General features: G+C 45.3%; 1 protein-coding gene across 2 annotated transcripts in view; it reads left to right on the top strand.

The window, feature by feature from the left end:
* Positions 1 to 16685, top strand: part of Eefsec (eukaryotic elongation factor, selenocysteine-tRNA specific) — a 188286-nt gene that overhangs the window by 29110 nt on the left and 142491 nt on the right. Inside the window, exons 1-2 of one of the 2 annotated variants that reach the window (XM_074044591.1) lie at positions 779 to 2090; positions 2621 to 2728. The exons of the other annotated variant lie outside the window; for it this stretch is intronic. The gene's annotated coding sequence lies outside the window, so the exon portion shown is untranslated. Of the gene's footprint in view, positions 1 to 778; positions 2091 to 2620; positions 2729 to 16685 lie in introns of those variants that run through there. 2 annotated transcript variants of the gene reach the window in all.

A 16685-nucleotide genomic window follows, 5' to 3' on the forward strand; every position in this document is an offset into this window, starting at 1 on the left:
TGGTTGTCTGGCAAGCTGCCACATTGCCCCAGGCAAAAGTTTGGTGGCCTTGGCATTGTTGACCCTTTGTACTAGATGGCGAAAGTATCTGCTTTGCAGACAGCCCTGGAATCAGGTATTTGGAATGCATAGCTAATGTGTTCCACTCAGACCTTTGGTATTAGTATTCCACAGTATCATATCTAATCGACTATTTCCAAACGCCCTTGTACATTTTGACTGGACAAGCAAGGTAGGTTGCCAGTAGCCCTCCTTTGCTTGGGCTGCCTGGTTGTCTGCAGTTTTCTGGCTCTACGTCTTTCCCCAAGGGTACTGGTTTCTCAGAGACCAGTGGCTCTGTGCCTAAGGGTGTGTGGTGATCTCCCAGCCCCCTCATCTGTTGTCTTTCTGACCCTCTTCACCTGGTGTTCCACCGAAGGGTGATTGTGTGTAAAGTAGGGCTCAATCCTAGGACTGCCTTTCCTTCCATGTGGGTCTGTGGGAGCTAGACAGGTGGGCTGAGGGCCACAGGCACACACACAGTCTGGGGGATCCCAAAGTTGGTACCCAAACCACTATGACACAAGTGTTGGTGTGGGGGGGTGGTGCGGGGAGAGTGGGCTGCCCAGATCAAGTGGCATTAGATCACCCACTGATTACCTGCCAAGAGAGGTCTTCTTGTAGCTCTTCTGACACAAGGGGAGAGGCCATGGGTGCTGGCTCAGCTCCCTCCCTGGCATGGGTAAGCACCTCACTGAAGGCAAGAGTATGTCAACATTGCTTATTATATATATATGTACAGATATATATTCTTGATGTATATGTAGGTGTGTGCTTTCTAATTTTGGCATGTCATAGTTCCACTAATGGTAACCATATAATGTTTCCTTTTTGGTATTTTTGTGAGGATTTGTTACTGTAGTAGAATACATGGGACATAGAATTTACCATCGTCAACATTTTTAAGTGTACAACTCAGTGATAGTAAGTACATGCACACTGTTAGGCATCCCTCACTATGTATTACTGAAAGTTTTTTATCACACCAAACTGAAACCTCTACCCACTTAACACCAACTCCCCAAACCCCTGGCATCCACCATGCTACTTCCTGTCTGTATGACTCTTGACTGCTCTGGGGACCCCACATAAATAGAATCATGTTAACCTTTTGTGACTAGCTGATTTCACTTAGTGCAATGTCTTCAAGGTAAATCCACCCATGGCCTATGTTAGAATTTCCTTTTTAAAGCTGCATCATATTCCATAGTATGTGTATGCTATGTTCTGTTTTTCCATTCATCTGCATGTAGGCACTGAGTCGATCTTTCTGTTAGCCTGTGGTGAGCAATGCTTCTGTGAGCATGGGTGTACAGTGTCATTTAAGGGGAAAACACAGCTTTTCAAAACCAAGGCAAAGTTAGTTGTTTAAAGAAAGACATGAAGCAGTATTGGGTGTGGCTGTGTGTTGGAGTGGCAGTGGTGCAGTGGCAATGGCGGAGCTGGCCTTGGAGTGAAGGCTGGTGAGGTGTCATGGTATCTAACAGGCCACGCCAAGCCCTGGCTGGTCTGGTTATTATGCTGTCCCTGCGGTCCACCTGTGTGAGGTGTGGGCTGCTGCCTCATTTTGCTCTAGACTGCTGTGTGGATCAGATGTCGTGTGGGAGGAACCTGGTGGTTTTCACTGTGGGTGCCTCCTGTTCTGTGGTGCACAGGACAGAGACAGCCATTACAGGGGAACTGGCAGATCAGATGCCCTGGGGGATGGGAACCAGCAGTGGCTGAGTGGGAGGGATTTGACTGTTTCAATGACAGGTTAGTCATTGCTTCAGCTTGGCCCCGCCTGTTGGGATTTGTGGGAAATTTATTTGGCTCCTTCAGTAAGTTCCACTCTGCAATTTCATGATTCTTCTTCTAGGAAACACCCTGAAATGAGCCCGAGCTTTCTGCACAAAGATGTTTGCCTACAAGAGCAAAAGATTGGGAGCCACCACCTGAGGCAGACTAAGGGACTTGTGTAGCCCTTCATTACCGTGCTATTTATGAAGAAATGTTAACAACATGAAAACTGCTTGAAAACCAGTCAAGGAACTCCGTTTCAGCTTAATTCAGTAATGCATAGAAAACACGAACACAGGAAAAAGCCCAGAAGGAGAGATAACAAATGTCAACAGGGGTTCAGTTCAGGAGCTGGGAATGTAGCTGACTGACTTTTTAGTTTCCTTTTATAAAAAGTTCTTCTCCTATAGCTTTTCTTCCCCAGTGCTGTTTTCTCAAATTTCTACAATGAATATTATTAGTTTAATCATCACCCGCTTCCCTTGCATGAAAGTTCACCTGCAGCTCTGACTGGGAGTCTTCCTTGCTCCTCCCAGTCCTTTGACTCAGGTGGCCAGCTGTGGTCACTTGGTGCTACCTATTGGCCTCCTCCTGCCTGGCTCTTTTCAGAGCCCTGGGTGGTTCCTGGTAACACTTTGCATATAGTCTGTTGGCAGTGTATGATGCTTTCTTTAATCTAAATTATTGCTAAGTTTAGGAGCCACTATCTGTGGCTTTTGGAGTTGAGGAAACATAAAAAAAATCTGCCTTCCTTCTATTTGTTTAAATATGAAAGCATTTAAAATATATTTTTTCCTTTCAGATTACTAAAACACAACTGACTTTCCATTGCTGTGCCGTTCAGGAAGCTAGTTCCCAATGTGGACAATTAACTTAACTCCACAGTTACGGAGGGGCAAATTTTAAAGAGGTAATTAAACAACTCTTGGGACTTGTTATTCTTTTGTCTCCTAATGGAAAACCGAGTTTGCTTATTAGAGCTGAGCACTGCATTTGGTGACCAACAGGAAAAGTCAAAACTTGGAGTCCCGCCATCAATAGATCATTTGGAGTGTGTGGGGCCTGACTGGTGTGCTTGTCTCCTTGCCTCTGTCTTGGGTACACAAGTATCTTCTATACCTGCTTGCAGAGGGCGGTTCCCTCTGTTGGTTTTCAGTGGCTAGACCTTCCCAGCATCCTGGAAAGACACGTTGGCATTGGGTCAAGATGGCAAAGCCAGAGTTCACTGCTTGACGGGGACCAGTATGTCTAGATTAGCAGTTATAACAGCCTCTTGAGACCCTCAGTCCCAACAAAATGCATGGAACTCTTGTAGGAGGCATTTGGGCCGCAGTTAAGAATCAAGCTTCCACAAGTAGCAATAGCCATCTGGCTACAGTGTGCTGGCCACCCTGTGGGGGTTGCCCTTGCTGCCTTTTGCTGCTAGAGTTCATCCATGTGGTTGGGTCTGTGCTGCAACTAGGAGGAAGGCCTGAGAAAATATGTCTGTGACTTCTTCTCTGCTTGTGTCCACAGAGGAAAATAAAAGGAAACCAACTGATTCATAATACTCTCTTCTGACATATATACCCCAAATAACTGTGCAAAGACAAGGTTTTGAGCCAAAGGAAATTGTCCAGTTGTTGTAGTCAGCAGTGATGAACACAAACACATGATTTTCCTTTGCACAGGTCTCAGCATATATATTTTCTTATTTCTACTCTAGACGCAGAATTCTTATTTAAAACAAAAGTGAGCTGGTATGCATGTGAGTAGGATGAGGGCTGTGATGCAAGGCTATAATGGTCTTTCTGTGTCTTTTAAATAGATTCACTTTTTTCTAATTCTTTTTGGGTAATAGGCAAACCTATAAGAAAATGATAATCATGGTTGAAATTATACATCTCATGTAATTTTTCTGCTAGTTTTAAACTTTCACATTAAATCATAAGTATTTTCCCACACCATTAATCACTTTCTGTAAATACCACTTTTTCTTGCCTGTAGGCATTCTACTGCATGAATATACAATTATTTAAGCCTGTGGTGGTATGGAAGCATTGAGAAATTTGTGTTCAAAACTTGGGTCTGTTGTTCACTGGCCCTGGGTGGCCTTGGAGCTTAGATCTCTTTCTATTAAGCAGGGGCAGAATGACCAGTATCTTGTTGGGTTATGGACAGGCCTTTGGGGACCCTGTGCAGCAAGGGGCACGCAGCAGGCGCTGTTGGTGATGTTGCTGGGGCTGCAGCTTTGTCCTGTGATCCCTGTAAGAAGAGCTTGGATGTTCACAGCGTACTAAGAATTTGCAGCCCAGCCACGGCTTTTTTTTTTTTTTTTTTCAGTGCTGGGGTTTCAACTCAGGGTCTCGTGCTTGCTAGGCAAGCACTTTACCACTTGACCTACTGTCCCACCACATGTCCTTGTTTTTTTAAAGGAATCCTTTATTTCTGTTGCTGTGGGTCCTTCTCTTACATTCTCCCACTTTGTTCTGTGTGTTTTTGTAAGCTGCTTTACATCCTTTTTTCAATAAGGCAGATTGTAAATAAATAAATATTGTTCCCTCTAGTGTTGGATATTTAGGTTGTTCCTGATTTCTTGCTGTTATAAATAATGCTGTACAGAATATCTTTGTGCATCAAGGTCTGTCCCGGGTTGAATTATTTCCTGAGGCTATGTCCTAAAAGTGAAATGACAGGGCCAAAGGCAGATGTATTTTCATACCTCCGGTCTACGGTGCCAAGTTGTTTCTCGGAAGGTTGTACTAGTCTGTACTTCCAGTAGCACCTTGGGAGGGAGAGAGGTCTGTGTCACCCGTTCCTGAAGTTGACATGAGAGTGAGCGTGAGGCAGCTTCATTGGGATTCTCACCTGGCTGCTGTGCCCACATCAGCAGCACAGGGAGCTCAGGGCTGAGGTCTGACCCTCCTCCCTCGGTAAATCTTGTTCCTGTCGCCAGCCAGTCCTGCCTGTGAAGACTGCCCCTCTGCCAGACAATGGACACATTCAGACCCAACTCGTGTTTTTAGTTATTAAAAACGGAGCCGTCTGTCTATGTCTGTGACTTTAATCTTTATGCCTTTATTCCCTTTACCCCAGACCCCTCCCTTAACCTTTTGTTTGTGCAGTTCTGAGCTTTGGGATGTGTGGGTCCATAAGTTTCTGAATGTATTGTGCCTTGCTCTGGCAGCTCTGAGGGTTGTAGCCCTAAGCGATGTTATTTAAGGGTAGGTGGGGGGAGGATGTGGATGAGAGGGAAGGAGAGGAGAGGCCAGCCTTCCTTGCCTGCAGCAACCTTTGGGCTATGTAAAGACCATGTGGTTTTATACAGCTATAGAGTAAGCCTCCACTCCATTCTCTCCTCTTGTCAAATTGGTGGACTGGTTTTGCTACTGAATTGCTTAGTGTTAATAAAGTGTACACTCTCCAGTGGCCTCAGCATTTCCTTTGGAGAAATAGTTCTTGTGGTTGAATTATGTATATGTGTACTGAAATAAAAACAAAAATTCTAAGGAAGGTCTCATCCCCAAGGTCTCTAAAACAACTAAAATGCTCAAAACACAAAAAGGTCTTCCTTTTTAGCTGGGTCCCTCTTCTGGTGGTGGGCTTGGGTCCATAGGGACTTTGTCCTGAGGGCTGGCTAAAATGTTGAAGACTAGCAACAGGGCAGGAGCTTGAACTGTGGAGAGGAGAAGGTACTGACTCTTTTGCAGTGACACTGGAGGCATTCCTGCCTCAGAGGCTCCTTGCTTCCAGGAGAGGCTTTTTCTTCTGGAAGGGTGCTATACTACCTTTCTCCAAAGGGCTCCAGAGGGCAGCCTCTGACCTGGGCATGGAAGACATCTGACCAGGCCCACGGGAAGAGGACATTTTCCCACCCCACCTTTTTTTTCTTTTTTTAATGAATGCATTTTTACATTTGAACATCCTGTTTGTTTTTAAACTTTGTTCTGACTGTGCAGTTTCCATCACATTCAGGCATTTCACAAATGCTTTCAGAGAAATAGAGCACCAATCTGCCCTTACAGTGAAGTTCACAGGTTAGTGTGTTCACGTGACTTTGTCCACACAGTAATGTGTTAGGGTTGATTTTCAAGTTGATTTTGTGTTTCGTGGTGGGACTGCATTGCCCTTCTCTTCTTTGTGTTTTTCTTCTCCTGCTTAGTGATATCCTGGATATCATCCACAGGAGTCGAGAGCTCAGCTTCTCGCTGGCTCAGTGGCTGCAGGACATTGCCTTATGTCCATGTACCATTTAACAGGCTTCTTTTTTTTTTTTTTTTGAGTGGTACTGGGGTGTGAACTCAGGGCCTCATACTTGCTAGGCAGATGCTCAAACATTTGAGCCAAGCCCTCAGCCCTTTTCACTTTAGGTATTTTTCCAGTGGAGTTTTGTTTTTTAATGTAATTTTTTTTTATGGTACTGGGGTTTGAACTTAGGGCCTCATGTTTGCTAGGCAGGCATTCTGCTGCTTGAGCCACTTGCCAGCCCTCCAGTAGGGTTTTATGTTTTTGCCTGGACCAGCCTGGACTAGAGTCCTGCTGTTTATGCCTCCTAAACATAGCTGGGATGACAGGCACACGCCATTATGCCAGGCTTTATTGATTGAGATAGGGTCTTGTGAACTTTTTGCCCAGGCTGGCCTCAAACTGAGAGTCTCCTGATCTCGGCCTTCCAAGTAGCTGGCATTGCAGGCATGAGTCACTGTACCCAGCTTAATCAGGCTTTTTTACAGTGGGCATTTGGGGTGTTGCCAGTGTTTTGCTGGGGAACATATCTTTTTTCTCCTTGTAGAAGTGTTTCTTAGAAGTAGAAAACTGGTAGGGTGGTTGCATTTTAATAGATGTTGCCAAATTGCCCCCACAAATTGATTATATTTGTTTTACAGAAATAATATTTTAAATGAGTTACTATCCTGAAAAATTAAAGCTTTGTCTAATTTATGTTTTGACTTTCTGTGCCCTGACAAACTGTTGTGCTCACTTTGGTTTGTAAACTTAAATTTGAAAAGTCCAGCCTCAAGTGTAGTCAGATTTCATTTATCATATATTTATGGTATGCCTGTTGTGTGCCAGACCTCCAGTTTTGTGGCACTAAACACAAGAAAACACATGGGAAGCTTTCTCCACCAGCTTTACAGGGCTCTCTGTGGCCATGTGTTTTCAACTCCCCAGCCATACCTGGGGCTGATAGGGAAAGAATCTGAATTGAAGCCATAGGGAAGATTCAGTCGGAAGTGCCAGACTTAAATTAGCTCAATGCGGGTTTCCTGCAAACCAGCCATGGCACTGTTGCGGTTAGTCTTGGTCTTTATAGCAGCCAGTGCATCTGTCCCAGCAGTACATCTGTGGCCATAGGTGGATGTGGCACTATGGGGTTCAGTGCACAGCCCTGGAATGGGACAGGTTGCTGTTGATTCTTCTCCTAGCTGCTACAGTCCACCATTGCATTTTTATCTTACTGTTATTTTTGTTTTGCTTTACATGGACTCATTTCTTTTACTTAACTATTTGCTGAGTAATATTCTTTAACTCATGGGTTGAAAGTGTTAGTTTCATTTTCTTCCATCGCATATTAAAATAAAACTGCAATAAAAGTGTATATGTCAAGCACATATGTAAATGTCACAATGTATCCCCATGTATAACTATTATATGCTAATAAAAAAATTTAAAAGCATACGTGTCATCTAAAATATAGTGAGGTGTGTCTTATCCTTGGGGCAATATCACGTTCTTTTAATAATTTCCCTACATTCTCTTTCCTGCCAGGAGACTTGGTAGCTCCTTGGCGCACAGATCGGAAATGGGAGGGGAGCTGTCTTAAGTGGCTGCTAGGAAAGGGTCTTAAGGGACTGCTACACTGCAGGTCCAGGAGTTCTTGAGAGGCAAGAGCAATGTGTCAGAGTCTGGGAGTAAGCACAGGGGCCTGGACAGGTGCCTGGGATGAGCCTGAAACAACTTGTGTATCTATGGTCTATACTGGCTTGGCGTACAAATATTGCCTGGCCTGACACAGAATAGACGCCCAGTCTGGGTACCCATAGCACAGGACAGAGGATCTTGATTCATAGGGTGGAAAGGATGCCCTTGCTTCAGGAGGGACAAAGCTCTGAAAACCCTTCTGTTTGCTTGTAGTTTCGTGATGCTTCCCCCACAACATTTGTTAAAGGAGTTTGCAGTGGGCAGCTGTGTACTTGTCCCCAGGTTTAACATTGTGTTGTTCTTTCCCTGCAGCAGTGTGGGAGAGGTCCTGTTGCTCTGGGTTCTTGAGGTTGTCCAGCGCTTTGGTTTTTGGCAGTTGAAATTCTGGTGGATTTGTGGTGGTATTACATTGGTTTTAATTTGCATTTCCCTGATGACTAATAATATTATATACTCTAATGTGTTTTTGGGTATCTGTATATCTTTTATGAAGCATTTTTCACATCTTTTGCTCACTTTTTATGATTTAAAAAAATTTTATTGGCCAGGTGCCAGTGGCTCACACCTGTAATCCTAACTACTCAGGAGGCAGAGATCAGGAGGTCAACTGGACAGATAGTTTGTGAGACCCTATTGAAAATACCCAACCCAAAATGGTGCTGGCAGAATGACTCCGGTGGTATAACGCGTGCCTACAAACATGAGGCCTAGAGTTCAAACCCCAGTACTGCCAAGAAAAAAATTATGGAGTTATAGGAGTCATTTAACCCTCTAATCCTTTGTAATATATATTTTTATATTTATTTGACTTAAGAGTTCTACATAAGTAGTCATGTTGCCTAAGAACAAAAACAGTGTCAATTCTTTTCTAATCTTTATACCTTCTAAAAATCCTTGTGTTCTTTTCTTGCCTGTTGTTCTGGCTAGAATTTCTGATAATGTTGGCGAGCAGGTGTAAGAGAGGATGTCTTCATCTGGTTCTGGTCCTGGGGACAAACACTTAATATTTCTCTGTTAATGACGTCTGCTCTGGGGTTTTATGCATGTTGTTTGTTTTGAGGAAGCTGCCTTCTCTTCCCATTGTGGTAAGCACTCTTACAATGAGGAGTTGTTGAATTTTCTGAAGTGTATTTTCTACACTACTGAAATGACATACTGTTTTTCTTCCACATTCTGTTAATATGGTGAATTACACTGATTGTTTCTGGAGCTCAGGCCTGCTAGCCTTCAAATCTGAGGGACTTTCCCAAAGCAGTATCAGCCTTTTTGCCATCATGCAATATGAGAATATTTGAACTGTGGAATGAATCTTGTGCTGTAAGTGTAAATAAAAGTTCCTAGGATAATCTGTTAGTTGATGACACCGTTTATTGATTTGATCAGTGAGTCACTATTGTCCTTGGCCTGTTGAATAGCAAGCTCGATGCTCCATTAGATAGAGACACCTCGTCTTTAGAATATATCAGTGATGGTAAATCCTGAGCATGAAGCAGGATTGCCACATGTCAGTGGGGTACCAGTCCTATGTCATGTAAGAGGCACAGCACTCTAAGGGGCAGCAAAGCAGGTCTGAGAATGAGTCTGGCTTTCTTGTGTTCCTAAGAAGCAAGTCCTTTGCACACTGTGGCAAGGAAGCAGTAGAGAAGAATCTGCATATTATAATGGAATAGGTGGATCAGGACCAGAGATTCCTGCTTGGGGGTGAAAATGGACCCCTGTAACTGCTTATTCTGTGATCTTCGGCTTAGCCACTTAACCACTTGGCATTTCTTCCCTCCTCCCATCCCTCCTCTCTTTTCCCTTTCCCTCCCTCTCTTCCATTATTAATGGAATTATTTACCCATTATTGTTATAATTAATAGTTATTTGTTATCAGTATAATTGTGACAGTTATTTCTTGACTCTTGGAAGAACTTCCTTGCAGGTTTGGCTTGCCCTAAGCTGGGGTTAGGGTTCTCTCAGGGCTCTGTTTGTCACAGGGCCTGCTGCTCTGTTCAGGTACCCTAGAGAATCAGTGTCACTGGTTAACAGTAGAGATGCTCCTTTCTGTGTTCTCCCTGGGCCTTACACAGCAGGGTTGTACCAGGCCAGGGAAGCACCGCCCCCCCCCCACCCCCGCCCCACACCCAGCAGGTACTTTTGTGGAGTTTTTCAGCTTGCAATTATTTATTAATTCTGTACAACTTGATACATTCGGTACTCAAGAAATGTTAGTTGAAATTAATTAAAGTGGGAGTTAAAATTAATTAAAATGAGGGATATGGATCTTTCATTCATTTATCCCCTCATTTTGTCATTTACTGCTTTGTTCATTGGCTTGCTCACTCATGTGTTTACCTAAAATTTATTGGACTCTCCTTTGGGCCAGGCAGACCCTACATTGAGCTCAGGGAAGACCCCTGTCCTCTGGAAGTGCCATTCTAGTGGGGAAACAGCTTCTTTTCTGTGTCACTGAGCAATGGGGAAACAGAAGTAGGGAAAGAGAGTGTGGGAACCAGAGCCCCAGGAGGGAGGGAGCAGGGCATGGTGACTGGACTGCTAGTGGGGGAGCCCGTGGGTAGAGGTGGAGGTGAAGGTGGAGGTGCATTCCAAGGCACAGTTGGTGCCATCCCAGTGAATCTGCCTAAGAAAGGTCCACCAGGCCTGCTGATCTCAGGCAATGTTTGCCTGCAAGGATGCTTGGACCTGTAAACATTTTACCAGATCATTAAGTTACTTTCTGTTTCTCCCACATTTACTAATGCCTGAGAAGACTAAGCAGAGACTGCCATTTTTATGAAAATTCTTACTTTTCCAGGGACTTATTCTTTGACCTAATTTATTCCAAGTCCTCCTCATTCTGAAGTTCTGGCTTGATTTGTGTGAATGGGTAACTATCTGGAAAAGAAGTTTTCCTAGAGCTGAGATGGACTAGATAACTAGAGGCCCTGGCCTGCTTAAGAATTTTTTGGTCCATTACAGTTGTTTGCTTTTAAAAACCAATTCTTCTTGTAATGAATTACTGACAGTGGAGTGTTTGGGAGTAGGCTGTCCCAAGTGTACCGACCCTTTTGGAACCTGTCTGTGTCCTCCTTTCTCAAGTTAAGATAGTGACTGAGAATTTTACAATGCAATGTAATGTTGGCTTCAGAACCCTTGCTAAAGATGTAGGGGATAAATACAGTCCATAAATCACCCTGGTCCTTAGTTTGTCCCTTGTTCCTCTAAGGGACATGGAACTATAGATGGTGGGGGTAAGTGGAGCTGGTCCATGTGAGGCACCATAGCCTTCTTTGGGAGGGTGATGGATTCAGAGCTTAGATTCTTGGCTCCAAGCATCATCTCCCTCCTTGACCTCCTGGTAGTGTCTGTAAATAACCCCTGGGTTAGGAATCTCCTGCATCTGCACTAGGAGGCAGAAGTTCCTCACTCTGGGTGGTTTGGAGGCAATTGACCAGCCATTACCCTCCTCTTTATAGGAGCTTCTTGAACTTGAATCCAAAGTACCTGTCACCTGGGTCTGTCTGAGCACAAAGAAAGGGTGAAGAGGTGTAATTCACCTAGCAGGGCTGCAGTCAGGAGTCTCTTAGTGACCTGAGTCTTACAAAGAGGAAAAAGACATAGTAATCACTTCCATTCTCCTTCCACCAAAGTTGGCTGCTCAGCATAAACTTCCTGATCTTATACAGACCTGTGAGGCAAGTATTCTCTCTTATCTCACAGATGAGGGGCCCCTGAGGCATGCAAGTGGGGACCTGGGGTAGGGATCCCACCTTACTTCCTGCTGCCCACAGCTTCTCACAGGAGCAGCCGGTGGCCTGGATGAGTGGTGGGTGGGTGACCAGGGTTTACTCACTAGACTCAGACTGGCCTGTGTCCTACCCTTCCTTGTAGCTGAAGGGCTCTTCCAGAGATCGCTTAGAAGAACATGGCATCTTCCAGCATCAAAATGAGAAAAAGGCACATTTATTGGTATTAATCTGGGCTTCTTGCTACACTTGAAAACATCAAACTCAGTTCCCCTTGAGTACTCTAAACCAGTGTTTTAAATGGCTTTCCCTCTTTCCTTCCCTCTCTGCCTCCCTCCCTCCAACTCCTTCGCTCCTTCCTTTCAACTTAGGAAGTGGTTGTAGTTAGACCTCAGTTTCTCTTGGTTAGATGGAAACTGATCTCTGGAGTGTTGCCTTTGCCTTGCTGCCTTGGGAGGTTAATTTTAACTGTGAACTGTGAAGAGGAGCAACCTTATTTGTTCTAAATGAAATAAATCCTTGGCTTGCTAGAGTAAGGGTACAAAATGCCACAGCATCCTTTCGAAAGTCTTCTCTGTCTCCTACAGAAGGATCACATGCATATGTGTGTGGTTTTAAGCAAAGACAGGAGAAAGTAAATTGGACTTCTGACTCCATATTGCTATGGTAGGGCTGAACTGCAGTGCTGTCTCACAAAGCCTTTGCTCTCTGTTAAGAGTTTTCACTTGAAGTTCACTCATTTGGAACTGAGTGAGTGGAGACTTCTCTTAATTGTTACTGCCCCTCTCCCCAGTATTTCTGAAAGGTGCTGAAGAGAGTTTAGTATTCTTCTAGCTCCCTAGTGAACTTCTGGTCTGACTTTAGGGCTATTAATTCTGGCACCCCAAACATCACTTCTGACAAGAGGTGCTGGTTGGTGGCAGCTTCAGAATCATCTGGCAAGATGATTCTGTTTGTCTCTTTCAGTAAATGACAGATTGACATCATTGGGGAAACTGCAGATGGTTGGATTTGGGCTTTATCCCAATGAAGAAATTATGTCCCCACGGGGGAGAAGAGGTTGGGGTTGGGTGAAGTGCTGCTTTAAGTCTGCAGCAGAGATGGCCCTAGTGGAAGAGAAAAGAGACAGGCTTTAGGCAGATGGTTGGACAGGTAGACTTTTTGATCCCTTTGGCACCCTAAGGGTATGCTGGTGCAAATTTCACCATGGTAGAAACCAAAGTGACATGAGCTCTGTCAGCCTAATTTCCCTTCCCTGTATCCAACACCCCATCTACAACAGATGCCAGAAGAGACAGGATGACAGTGTCCTTCTGCTTTCAAGGGGCTTACAAGACTACAGGGAGAAAGACTTGTAGCTGTAGACAGGCTGTACTTCGCCTGAAGGGTGTTGAGGCATAGTGTAAGTGCCCAGGCAGTGTGCTCTCTGAATTACCCTTGAAAATTTCTTGAGAGGGGCAGCACTGGAGGTGAACATCTGGTTTCCTAGCCAGCTCCACATGGAGCTAGGTTTCCTCTGTCAGGTAGGTTACTGTGGCTGTGGGGAGCAGAGAAGCAGATGACTGACATTTGGGGGCTATGCCTTCCTCTTGACATTAGAATCCTACCTGCTCTGGGATGGCTGCCTTGGAAGATGTCTGTGAGAACTGGACAGCTTGGGGGTGTTTAGGGTAGACAATCTGTTCAGTGGTGGTAGGCAGCAGCATCTGCCGTACTTAGTTTCCTTTCTCCTTCTTCCCTCTCACGCTGACAACAGAATTTCTAATAAGGAACCCTACATATATGATGTGACTTCACAAAGTCTTATGGGAGTGTAGATGAGAGAGAGTGGCTGGTTCTGTGCTGGGAGACAGGGGAGTCTTCTCAAAGAAATGATGTTCGAGTGAGATTTTGTTTTGTTTTTGGTGGGACTGGGGTTTAAACTCAGGGCTTCGTGCTTGCAAAGTTGGAGCTCTACTGCTTGAACCACTCCTCCAGTCCATTTTGCTCTGGTTATTTTGGAGATGGGGGTCTCAAGAACTGTTTGCCCAGGCTGGCCTCAAGTCACAATCCTCCCCATCTCAGCCTCTGAGGTTCAAGTGAGTTCTTGAATTATAGGTCAGGAGTGAATCTGAGTGGATGGGCGAAGTGAGAACATTCTAGGCTACTATTTCCCAAAGCATATTTTATAGAGCACACTTTCCACGGGTGTTAATGTATATTACAGGCAAAGGGAGGATTGATTAATTTGAGGGAAGTCCTTTTTATTCAGTGGAAAGCGACCTGGTACAGACCCAGAGACCATGAGTTGACTAGAATATTAATGATGGCAATGGAGGTTACAGAATTACCTGGGGTTTCCTTATTTCCAGAAGGGAGACTGAAAATGAACTTGCTTTGTACCACTGGAAGCTATAATTGAGGTGCTTTTGAAGAAGATGGTGGGCAGGTTAGTGTCTGTGACCCATGCTCCTTAGTGTACAGATGTGAAGGGTGCTTCTGCTGCCCAGGGGTGTGGCTTTGGCAGCAAAATGACCTACCTCAGTGAACCTTTGTTGAGGACGGAGAGTCGAGGTAGCTGGTGAAGGCCTGAGTCAGAAGGTGCAGTGTTTCATGATCTCACAATCACACTTCTGAGATTATATGCCAACATCTAGCCTTGAAATGTAGTCTTTCAACCTCCCTGCATCCTGGATGTCACTAGTACCTGGACTACACGCCTGGTTTCAAATGGCATCACGACTTTCAACATCCCTTATTGGTTCATGGAGGAGCACTCTTGTATTGGGGTGAGGTGCTCGGTTTTTTTGCTTTTCTTGCATTTAGGATGAGTTTGAACATACAGAGGGAGCATGGCTGTTCCTGCAGGTTGGATTCCAAAGCCCTGGGTTTAGATCCTGCCTCAATTACCATCTAGTACCTGCCTAACTTGAGATAAGATGGTGATGGTTGTGACAGTGATGTGATGGCAGAAGTAAGTTACCTCTCCATCCTTGACTATGAGGTAAGTTGCATCTGGTGTGGTGCTGATAGGTTAGTGAGGTTCCTGTTGGTGGTCAGTTCAGTGTTCTGGAGACTGTTGTAAAGGCTTAAAATCATGGCACTTAATTGGATTATTAAAGCACGAGTGAAGACATTGTATTAGTACTAGGGTTTGAATTCTGTCCTGTGTTTGCTAGGCAGGCGCTCTACTACTTGAACCATACCTCCATTCCTTTTTGCTTTAATTATTTTTTGAATAGGGTCTCGTATTTTTGCCTGGGACCAACCTTAAGCCAGGATCTTCCTATGTATACCTCATGTGTATCTGGGACTACATCTAGCTTAATGATTGAGATGAGGTCTTAATAAGTTTTTGCTTAGGCTGGCCTTGAACTACGATCCTTCCAGTCTCCACCTCTGGCCCAAACTGTGTCTTTACTTACTTCCTTATTTTGTGTATGTATGTATGTATGTATGTATGTATGTGTGTATGTGTGTATGTATGTATTATTTATTGTGGAGCTGGGGTTTGAATTCAGGGTCACCCTCACACTTGCTAGGCAGGCACTCTACCACTTGAGCTGTGCTTCCAGCCCCCAAACTGCTTCTTAAAAGCAGGAAGTTCGAGCCAGGCACTGTGGCATACTTGAGAAACTAAAGCAGGAGGGTTGTCAGTTTGAGGCCAGTTTGGGCTACATAGGGAGACCTTGTCTCACACAAAGCAAAAGAAAAGAGACCCAGAAAGTTCCGTACGATTAGTTTTGAGCCTGGTGGATACAGGGCTGAAGTACCGTGCTTACTGCCCCTACCTCTCAGCTTGCACCTCTCATGTTGGCATGAACCTCAGGCCCCAACTCCTGCAGGACTGCAGTGTTGCCATCCTTTTCTGCTCTTCCTCTAGCAGGTTTGCTCAGAGCAGAGTCTATTTCCCAGGAGTCCGGCAGAAGGCACGGGAGAGATGAGTGGCCCTGCTGGGTGCCATGAATTCCCCTGGAGCTGCAACATGAGGGACTGGGAAGGGGCTAGAGACGCTGTCAGAGGAAAAGAGAGACTCCGTGACTAGGTGGGTGCAGGGCCTCCAGAACAACAGGGGAGACAGAGTCCTGGACAGGTTTCCAAGTATCTTAAAATGGGAGCTTTTCTCACACACCACACAGCCTTGCAGACCTACCAGTCTTCCTACAAATCAAGCATTCCATTATTTTCCTTGTGCTGGAAGTTGTTGATAAAACTGTCCTGTTTAGTTGGAACATTATAAAAGTTGAGCGGGAAAAATAAACAAGTTGAGACGCTGGCTCGTTATGGGATGGAGGAACATCAAAGCCTGGCTAGCCACCAAGGGCAGCTTCCACTGGTAAATTCACATCCACTTGCAGAGTGGCAACCCAAGTTCTAGTTTAGGTTTGATTGGTTGTAGAAAACAGAAACTAGTTCAGGGTGGCTCTGATAAAAGAATTTGTATGGGAGAGGCAGAGCATATGGACAGATCAGCTGTCCATAGCAGGCCATCAGAGTGGTGTCCCTGCAGGGCCTGCTACCTAACTCATTCTGGATATCTGCCCACCGGCCTGCCCCGCTACCCCTTGAAAGCCTGCTCACACTGGCACCTGGCCTCCAGGGCTACTTTGTGTGGGGTTCCCACTGTTCACCTCAGTGCCCAGCTCTCTGGCCCCATTTCCCAGTGGATGCTCACAAGAACCCCAGGGGAGTCTTGTCAGTTGGCTCATGGGGACCACAGGTCTTTGGCCAGTTCCTGACCAGGTCACTCTTGGGTGCCCAAAATAGTCCCATTAGTTGTGAGCAGTGGAGGGCAACCTGCCCACTTGCCCCTCAGGCCTGCCTGGAGGTATCTGAATTAAGTGACAACCTGAGAATCTCAGAGCTGGTGACAGCACCAGCTTCCTATTCCCACTACCAGGCACACAGTGTGTTGCCTCAGCTGTGGTCCTCTCCATTCTTACCAAGATTGTTGTCCTGGGGAACCCCAGCATCTCAGGGACAGGTCTGATGCAGGTGCCCAGAATGAGTCAAATAGGGATTGCCATCCCTGAAGTGAGTACCTTCTGTATTTCAGGCTCTGTGCCTGGCACCAGCAGATATTTCTTTGCCCTGCACACCCTGTCAGGCGTATTACATCATCTCTGCTACACAGGAAGGAAATGGGTTCAAGGGGATTCTGAAGGGGTTTGCTCCAGGCCACCCAGCAGGTCATTGAAGAGCTAGAGCTACCAGCCACACTGGAGAAAATGGGAAGAGACCAAGAGCAGAGACGGCAGC

This window comes from Castor canadensis, chromosome 10 (genome assembly GCF_047511655.1).
Source record: "Castor canadensis chromosome 10, mCasCan1.hap1v2, whole genome shotgun sequence".
NCBI lineage: Eukaryota > Metazoa > Chordata > Mammalia > Rodentia > Castoridae > Castor > Castor canadensis.